The sequence below is a fragment of the Lethenteron reissneri genome, chromosome 35, assembly GCF_015708825.2.
Source record: "Lethenteron reissneri isolate LAM-NWPU_2019-01 chromosome 35, ASM1570882v1, whole genome shotgun sequence".
In the NCBI taxonomy this organism is placed as follows: domain Eukaryota; kingdom Metazoa; phylum Chordata; class Hyperoartia; order Petromyzontiformes; family Petromyzontidae; genus Lethenteron; species Lethenteron reissneri.
In genome coordinates this window covers 10,577,126-10,586,003 of record NC_083813.1, presented here as the reverse complement: position 1 = coordinate 10,586,003, position 8,878 = coordinate 10,577,126, and the positions used below count along the sequence as shown (strand labels likewise).

At 49.0% G+C, this 8,878-nt stretch overlaps 1 non-coding gene across 1 annotated transcript; it reads right to left on the bottom strand.

Moving 5' to 3' along the window:
• Positions 1 to 8,523: 8,523 nt before the first annotated feature.
• Positions 8,524 to 8,628, bottom strand: LOC133351007 (U6 spliceosomal RNA). Its single transcript, XR_009756136.1, has one exon. It is a non-coding gene; the product is annotated as a U6 spliceosomal RNA (small nuclear RNA).
• Between the last annotated feature and the right edge of the window lie 250 nt (positions 8,629 to 8,878).

Here is an 8,878-nt window from a genome sequence, read left to right as displayed (position 1 = left end):
CCTTCTACGTGACTTTACCGAAAGAACCAAGAAAAATGGTAGTAGTAGTTTTCTGTTGTCGTACGGCTGCTGATGTAGTCGCAGAGCAACAACTGCAATTTCACATTCAAGTAGTCTAGCCGGGCAACTGTGCGGAGTGTATCGCTGTTAATCTCTCTTTCGTATTTTTGGATCGGGCTTTATGTTGTCGTATGTTGTATGATCTGTTCTAGTAGTGGCGGGAGACTGCAATAGACACCACGGGGCCCTGATATTTTCTGATATAATTTTCAGTGTTTTTTTTATCTCTAAATTAACACTTCTATAGTGGCATGTGCATCATTTCCCATGAGTAGATATTTAATAACAAGATAGATGGACCCTTCAAAAGTCACACGTTAACCCATTTGTATTGAGTGAAATTAGAATTTGCATCCTGGGTTCCCGTCATGTCATAAGGTATCTAGTTTGTTATGCGTCTGGACAAATTGTGTCTTTTGATTTTAATTATTCATCCGATTTGTATTTATGTATGTCGAACTTTTTTCGTGCTGTACGTACCCGACCGGTAATTATCGGAGGTGCGGGGGAAGGACGGCAAACTAAACACAACAACCACTTCTAAACAAATTAGCTTTCTCTATCTAGATGATTTAAACATGCACAGCTCCCAGTGACTTCCTAATATCGGAAGGTGAGCGTTCCAGACGGCCACAGAAGCGCACCTGAAAGCGCGCGACGCGGTGACCACCGTCTTTGCTCGATGGCTTGTAGCCAAAAGCCGCTGTGAGGACGATCGGAATTTGCGTGAACATTTATATTTTTTTGACTCAATTTCATATTAAGTTTTCCTACAACCTGTGCATGTCATCTCTACGCCATTTGATGTTTTGTCCGCATGACGAAACATTCCATTTGACACTGAATGTTTCCTGTGCAGCATCTGGAGATGCTCATTGCATTAAGACTCTGCACATGCACTTTGATTGTTGCGTTACGGAAGGAATAAGCCGACTCGCCGAGGACATTGGCCACCTCGCGTACGTGACGACTCAACTCGGCCGACACGCAGCACTCGGGGGCACGCAGGGTGAGAGCCGATTGTGGAAGGAACTCAATCCTTGAAGGAGCGATGCCTTGTTCCTCCTGATCTGGATCTACATCTGTTTAGCAGCAGTCAGCTGACTTAAAAAATATATATCATAGATCCAGGCGAGGCTGTATTTCTGCTTTTTCTTGTTCGGCATGCCCGTATCTGTAAGAAGATTAAGTGATTTTCTTTTGATTGTATTTTTTTTAAAGCTCCGAGCGTGCTACACACGCGGGCACCTGTGAAAGCGCGGGCATGTTACAAACGTCGATAAGCTGAGCTTCTCCAGTGGAAGTACACGCGGGCTTGAGAATTTCCTTCAACAAGATTGGGATCTCGACGCAGACAGGCTCCGCTGTATTTGCATGGCGTCACGTATACCTCCTGCCCCGCAGTGCTAAATAAAGCTCCCGGTTCCATAAATAAAAATCAAGATGTAAGAAGACAAAAAATTTGTCCAAGTTGAAACGGGTGCGGAGGGGGGGGGGGCCCATGGGTGGGTGGTCCCAGTAGAAGTTGTCAGTGTCTGCCGGTCGTACCCCTATAATGCTCCAGATCTTGCGTGCCACGGTGGCAAGGAGATGTTAACTGCCTCGCGTGGTATACAGGAGGAGGTCGTGGGTTCGATCCCGACCCCGAGTCCTGCTGTATATCTGGAGTTTCCATGTCTCTCTCTCTCCCCGTGGTCGCGTGGATTTTTCTCCTGGTCCTCCCGTTTTTCCCTTTGCATTGAGAATCAACATCACGCATTTAGAGTATTTGGCTCCACGTGATAAGCCACTTCGTTGAGCTGTCATTTGTGGCCAGGTCGTTTCTGAAAAAGAGCGAAATAGCTCAGGGGGCCTTACCTTGTAGAATAAAAATTTGTTTTTTTTTTAACAACCACTGACTCCGGTGTTTCGTTTTACATGGGCAGTGAACTCGAGTTGACCTGAATTCTCCCACAAGTTACGCTAAAAACTATTTTTTATTTTACCAGGTAAGGCGAACTGAGCTAATATATTCCTTTTTCAGAAGGGACCTGGACACAAATGTTAGCTCAACGAAGTGGCTTATCACGTGGCAATTTATAAGCAGCCAAATACTCTGAAAGCATGTTTCTAAAGTTGGGTTGACTGACCACTTGAGGTGCTCCAATGAATAAATACACATTGGCATAATTTTGCGATATACTTGGATGGTTACAGGAGTCGGGCAGGCCTTTCCCAGAAATGTATTTCTGCACGAGAAGAGAGACTGGGAGATTTCTGGCTCCTGTCCCGAATTGGCAGCCCACTCCCCCCCCGCCCCCCCAAAAAAGCCATCATATTTGGTACAGCGCTGACTGAATTTCAGTGCTGAGAATGAAAAATACGAATTTGACTTGTTATGCACTAAACATCTCTCTTTGTGTATCTGTAGGAGCAGGTGGGAAAGTGCCCCCCCCTCCCCATCCCTCTGTGGCGCCGAGGTCACTTGAACAGATTTCAGAATCGGTTCTGTGATCGCTCCCTTCGCAGGCCATTCTCCAGTGTGGGTTATTCTCCGATTTCGTTGGGAGTTCAGACAAAGCCAACAACGTAAGCCATCCGCAGATTTCGACAGGGCCTGCCAAAGGTGTGTAAACGCCAGCACAACATCGGTGATGAATCACATCGCGGCCTCATTGTTTCAGCATTTTCCCTGTGGTTTTTCTGCTAAAATGTACCCTCGCCAGTTTTACAGGTCTATTATATTTAAAAAAAACGGTTGCGTCACGCACGTGTCTTTTTTTTCGTGCCAAACTTGCCTTGTGAAATAGGTTTCTAAGTTTGTTCTTGAACAAACGAATCGCAACCCCACGCCTGCCCCGTCCAGTGCACGTGACAGACCAGCATGGTGGTGCCTGGCTCGCGCTTGGCTGCCCCCCCCCCCCCCCCCCATCATGGACATGACCACAGCCAACCCGACCGTGAAGCAATAGCGTTAAACCGCGAAGTGGGTGGGTGGGTGGAAGGGGGAGGAAGGGTAATTCAGTGCGTGGGTGAGTTAGTGGGTGGGTGAGTGCATGGATAATTCAGTGAGTGGATGGGTGAGTGGAAGGCTGGATGGGTAATTCAATGAGTGAGTGGGTGAGGTGGGATAATTCCGTGAGGTAGGTGAGCGAGTGGATGGGTGGGCGAGTGGATGAATGGGTATTTCGTGAGTGAAATGTGGGTGGATGAGGTGGGTGAGGCATTAGGGGGGTGAGAGTCAGAGGGTGGTTGTGTGGATTGATGGGCGGGACAGGTAATTGAGTGAGTGCATAAGGGGTTGGCGGGTAGGTGAGTGGCAGGGTGAGTGAGTGAGTGGCAGGGTGGGTGAGTGAGTGGCAGAGGGGGGAGAGGTGAACGAGGGGCAGCCGACAGAGACGGATGAGTAGGGAGGGGGGGGATTCAAAGGGCTGCGCCACCCTCCCTGAGATCACGAGGTGCCACCCTCCACTCCCCACCGCTCGGGTGGGGAGCAAATCTGTGCTCGGGTCCCACAGATGAGTGAGGCAGACGTGGAGACGGCGAGCGACGTCGTGGAGATGGCGCGCGCGAGATAAAGCCGGGCCAGGCCTCGCATCGGAAGGCTCGGCAGGCGACGGGGGGGCGCACGGGGCCGGCTGGCTGGCGCTTGGGTAGACGTTACCACTTCCCACGCACGCATCGTTCCGCGGGTCGCTCAGTGCGGACCAGAACCCCGGCGCTGTCGTCGTCGTAGCGCTGTCAACATGTTTTTTGCGAATCGCCCAATGCTGGAAATGCAAGGCGCAGTTTTGCACGAAGCCCGTTTCAAACTGTGTTGCGTCCCTCGTGTTGCTGAATAATTATCGGCGCGCAATAGGTTCGTACATTTGTTCTTTAATCTTTCCATTAGGGGCTTCGCTATAGGATTATTATTTCATGACTCTTAGGATTCGAAGTTTGTATTTTTTGGTAAATTTTAAAGAACTCCACACCTCCCCCCGGTGTTCGACGATCCTTTAATTAGCGGGCCCCGCACAGTCCGTCGACAACAGCACCGCAACAATAGATGGATGCGCGTTCGTAATTTATTGCCGATAAGACTCCCCCCCCCCCCCAACTGAGTGATTGGAAGCAACAAAACGACCAAAACAACAACGGCAAAAAAAAATCTCTCTAATGTCCTTAATGCATGGGCGGGCTCATTTGATGAATTAATTCGCTTATTTATTTCTTTTGACGCTATCTGCCCAAAAACAAAAGGTGCTAAAAGATTTGGAGAATATTTTCTCAAACCCCCCCCCCCTTTCCCCTCCCCTGCCAAAGAGGAGCGGTCCTGCTTTAATGATGATGATGATGGGAGCAAGCGCCCTTGTGGCTGGGCTTTGAGACTTCCACACAACATCAAAGGCTCTCGCCAAGCAGGAAGAAAAAACAGGAGGAGCACTCGCAGAAGAACAATGATGCATCACTCAGTACGGGGGGGGGTAGGGGGGGGGGCGACGGGGGGGGGAGAGCAGCCCGGGGAGGCGGGAGGCACGGGGGGAGTAAGAGGAGGAGGTTCGCGGCTGGTGGGTGGTTGGTGGGGAAGGGGGCTGAGTTGGGGGGGGGGGGCTGGGAATTGATCGGAAGGGGTGGCGGGGGGTAAGGGTTTTGCGGGGGCGCCTTCTTTATCAGGCGCAGACATTTTTACAACAAAGATTGCCACACGCCCTGCCACCTTGTTGCGGCCTGAACCAATCCGGTGCACGACCTCCTTTCTCGCCGTGGTGCCGGCTTGGTGCCGGGTTGCCACCGGTGCGGGAGATGGGGGGAAAAAAGGGGGAGGATGCGGGGGGGGTGTTGTCTTGTTAGTCTCAGGAGCTCCCTGTCCATGTGTATAATCGAAGGTGCTCGCTCATAGCACTTGCCCCAACGGTCTGCTATACGGGGGGGGGGGGGGATCTTCGTAGAGTTCATGCGTTGATTCTGACCGCCCGTGTGTCCATGCGGAGGGATACGCAGTGACGAGGGAGGATTGAGTCGCCCTTGTTTGGTCGACCTTCTTGAGCGGATGGCACCGGCGGTTGGTCTCCAGCGGCGTGCCGCGCGACGGTTTTCAACAGTGTGGACGTTACGTTGCGCGCGTTTTAAATCCGCGCTCGTTCCTACAAGTGTCCCCGCACCCTCCTCCGAATCGTCCCCTCCACAACTCCCTCCTCTGATGTCGACGAAACGAAGCGGCCATTTTTAAGCGGTCCTCCTATGGATATAGACTCGCCCCTTGTCATAGGAATGTGGAGCGTCCACTACTGGGTCAGGGACGGCAGTAAAAAAAATAAAAAAATTGAGAGCCGCCCCGAGCTGCTTTGAGTGACAAATCACTTTGACTTTTGCCGTTTTAATGTGCACGCTCCAAACAGTTTTCTTGGGGCAGTTTGGCGACATTGTTGTCAATCAGCTGTTGAATGCTGACATCCGAATTACAGGCGTCGCACGATAGAATGCAGTGGAAAAGTACCGCGGTTGATTTATAGGCGCAGACTGAATTAGTTCATCATTGTCTGTGTGCATGTATGTTGAACGTCTTCCGCATATCGTACGTAGCCAGCCGTGCTAATCGGAGGTGCAGGGGGAAGGACAACAAACTAGCACAAAAAGTAGTTCTAAAGAAATTAGTTTTTCAATCTAAGATTTCAAAGTGGCATAGCTTCCAGTGGTTTCCTAATATCTGAAGGAAGAGCGTTCCAGACGGCCGCAGAAGCTCGTCTAAAAGCGCCGTGCGATGGCCGTCTTTGTTCGACGGCCGAACCAAATGGTGACCGCAGGTCGCGTGATGGTGACCGCAGGTCGCGTGATGGTTCGCGCTCCTTGACGTGATCGGCAAGATATTGGGCTTCATTCATTGTTTTTGTGTTTGACCAAGTCGCATATAGTTGTCCTGTCCAGTGGCTGGCTGGTGGCCAAATGTATATATTGGTGGGGCACGGAAGACCATGAGGGAAGGAAGAAGGGGACTGGCGTGGCGGGGGGAAGGGGGGGTGTAAGATGTTTATACAGCACTAGATTGAAAACTCATTTTTTTTAACCGTTTAACACGTAGGCTTTCGCGACCAATATCATCCATAATAGAGGTTTTTTTGAGTTAGATCGCGCAAATATATAAATGTGTCGTTAAAACCCGCCACCACCCGACGGTAAAAATAAAAATAATTCTAACCGTTCGGATAACTACCAACTTAGTGCTCCGTGGAAGCGAATCATCAAATAATACATTGTTTAAACGCATGCCTATACAGGCCACCATACTTCAATAGGGATTACCGTTGGTAAGGTTATTTTAATACATACAATGGACAGGAAGGACAAGCTCAAAGGGCTCGCATAATGCACATGCATAATGTACCTTGACTCATTAATCCCCCCCCTCTCGCCACTTTGCGTAAGAGTGCAGAATCCTGGTCACCACATCTACGCCTCTATATAAGGAACGAAACGGTAAGACTTCTCCACAAATCTGGCTGTCGCCTGATGAAGCTAGTTGTAATTACTGTCGAAACATCGTGTTGGCTCTCCAACACACCGGTGATGCTGTACTAGCGACGAATTGGCCACGTTCTGTTTACGTGACAACCCTTACTAATTGGCTGTGTCGGGTGATGGCGGGTTTTAATGACGCATTTATATTGACGCACTCTAACCCAAAACACCTCTATTATGGATTCTTTAGAACTGTTTGTTGCGTTTTGGTTTGTTCTGTTTGTTGCCAAGTGAGCCAGTGGCAGAGGGCGGCAGCTCACAATCACAAGTTTGGAATTTCAAATTCAGGTTTTGGGTTAACTTGGCCCTGGATCTCTCCAGGTTCAATAAGATCGGTACGACCTTTGGGACGGGGGGGGGTGGGGGGGGGGGTAATTCAACAGTGACTGCCCATTGAAACAGACTCGCCCTCACCGTAGGAAAGTGAAATTCCAACCTCTGGCTCTCTGCACACTGCCGAAAGCAAAGAGATGACCACCGAAAACCCTCAACTGCTGATTGGTGCAAGAAATCACTTGGACTTGAAAGTCTTGTTCAGGTTTTCCATGTTTCACTCGTGTGTGCGCGTGTGTCTGGTGTGTCTGTGCACACGCAGCCCCAAGGGCCTCTGTTAACGAGCTGCCACTCTGCCTTTTCACGAAGAAAGAACAGATAATATTGGTCTCTTTCGCGGCCAATATTATCCACAATGCCGGATATCGCCCGATGAAGCTGGCTGTAATCGCCAGTGAAAAAGGTCGTACTCCAATTGTAAATGTCGTGGGTTTACTCTCCAACACACAAGTGTGCTAAACTAGTAACTAATTGGCACGTTTTTGTTTTTACTTGACAAGCCTTACTAATTGGTTGTATCGGGTGGTGGCGGGTTTAACGGCACATTTATATTGGCACGATCTAACCCAAAAAAAATCTCTTTATTATGGATGATAATATTAATTGCAAGCCAATGGTCCCAAAGCGCTGTGCGATCAAAACCAGAATAAAATCGCAAAACGCGGAACAAATAATTACCATCATGTGACAGGGGAAGACGGAGCACATCGTTTAAAACGGCCAGCGAATAAAAAAAAATGTTTTGGGTTTAGATTTTTTTTTAATTACCCACAACATGCAAGTGTCTGATAGCCTCGGGTAAAGAATTCCACAGCCTCGCAGTTGGGGAACAGAATGCTTTGTGTATAATTGCCAGAATGCTCGACTTGCGATTGCGTTGCTTGACATTGCCCCAGACATGGATACTGCGTTCGTGAGAAGCGCTCACCCTCCAACGTTGGCATCTTGCTTGAACATCTTCTTGTTGAAGTGGTCGGTGTGTGTTGTCGTCTTCTGTGGTCGGGGAACCCTCAGCCCAGCACTGCCGAGAACCTGGGTTCGAGCCTGTAATGCGTTGGTGGTCTTCACAATTATCACATTCGTCAAATCAGATTTTTTTGCTTTTATTTCAACGAAAGTTTGCAATGAAGATACAAATATTGTAACACCCCCCCCCCCCGCCACTTGACACTTAAGCGTATCCGTTTGATGCACAGGTGTACCCCTAATGTGGATAAAGATGTTAATACAAGGGACTTGTTGCAGTAGTTATGTGACCTCTTCCAGTGCTGTTCTCTGGCACAGGGTGATGCACTACTAGCTGCAGAGTCCCAAATTTTTAATTTCACGATTACCATCACACAATTGGAACATGAGTGGAAGGAGTTTTTCCTCTTTTGCTAATACAGTACATAGTGGCTAATCTTGGTTATTTCGGTAAAGTCACGTAGAAGGGAAATAAAAAAATAATACAAATATTAAACATAAAATTATCTTATTTTATTATTTCCCTTCTACCTGACTTTACCGAAAGAACCAAGAATATGAATCCCTGCAATCATGAAAGCTTTAAATCGAAACATAGTGGCTATATCAGAATCAAAATCTTTATTTATCCTGGATAAATCCGATGAGCTAAGAAGCTCCGTGTAATCTTGGGATATGCATTCGTGGCTGTGAGTGTGGCGCCTATGCACATTTGCGTGTCATCCTTGCGCAGAGGCCACGCCAATATTCACTGTGTCGTTCCAGCTTGAGTATATGTGCTGCCAATAGCAGCGACGAATATCTGAACTGGTCCTGGGCCCTCCCCTAGGTCGACTCGGCCTTAATTCGTACCTGGTGCGACGTGCAAACGTCGCCACTGGGGAGACGTAGGCGGAACGGGCGTGGTGTTGGCCACACCACCCGCTCGTGTGCAGTACCGGCCTTTATAGGTGCTGCTCGCGACCAGCACTTGGCCGAGCACCCTGTAAATTCCTGCATGGAGGGAGGGCATCTTCGGCATTTTCTTTCGCACGCTGCCTTT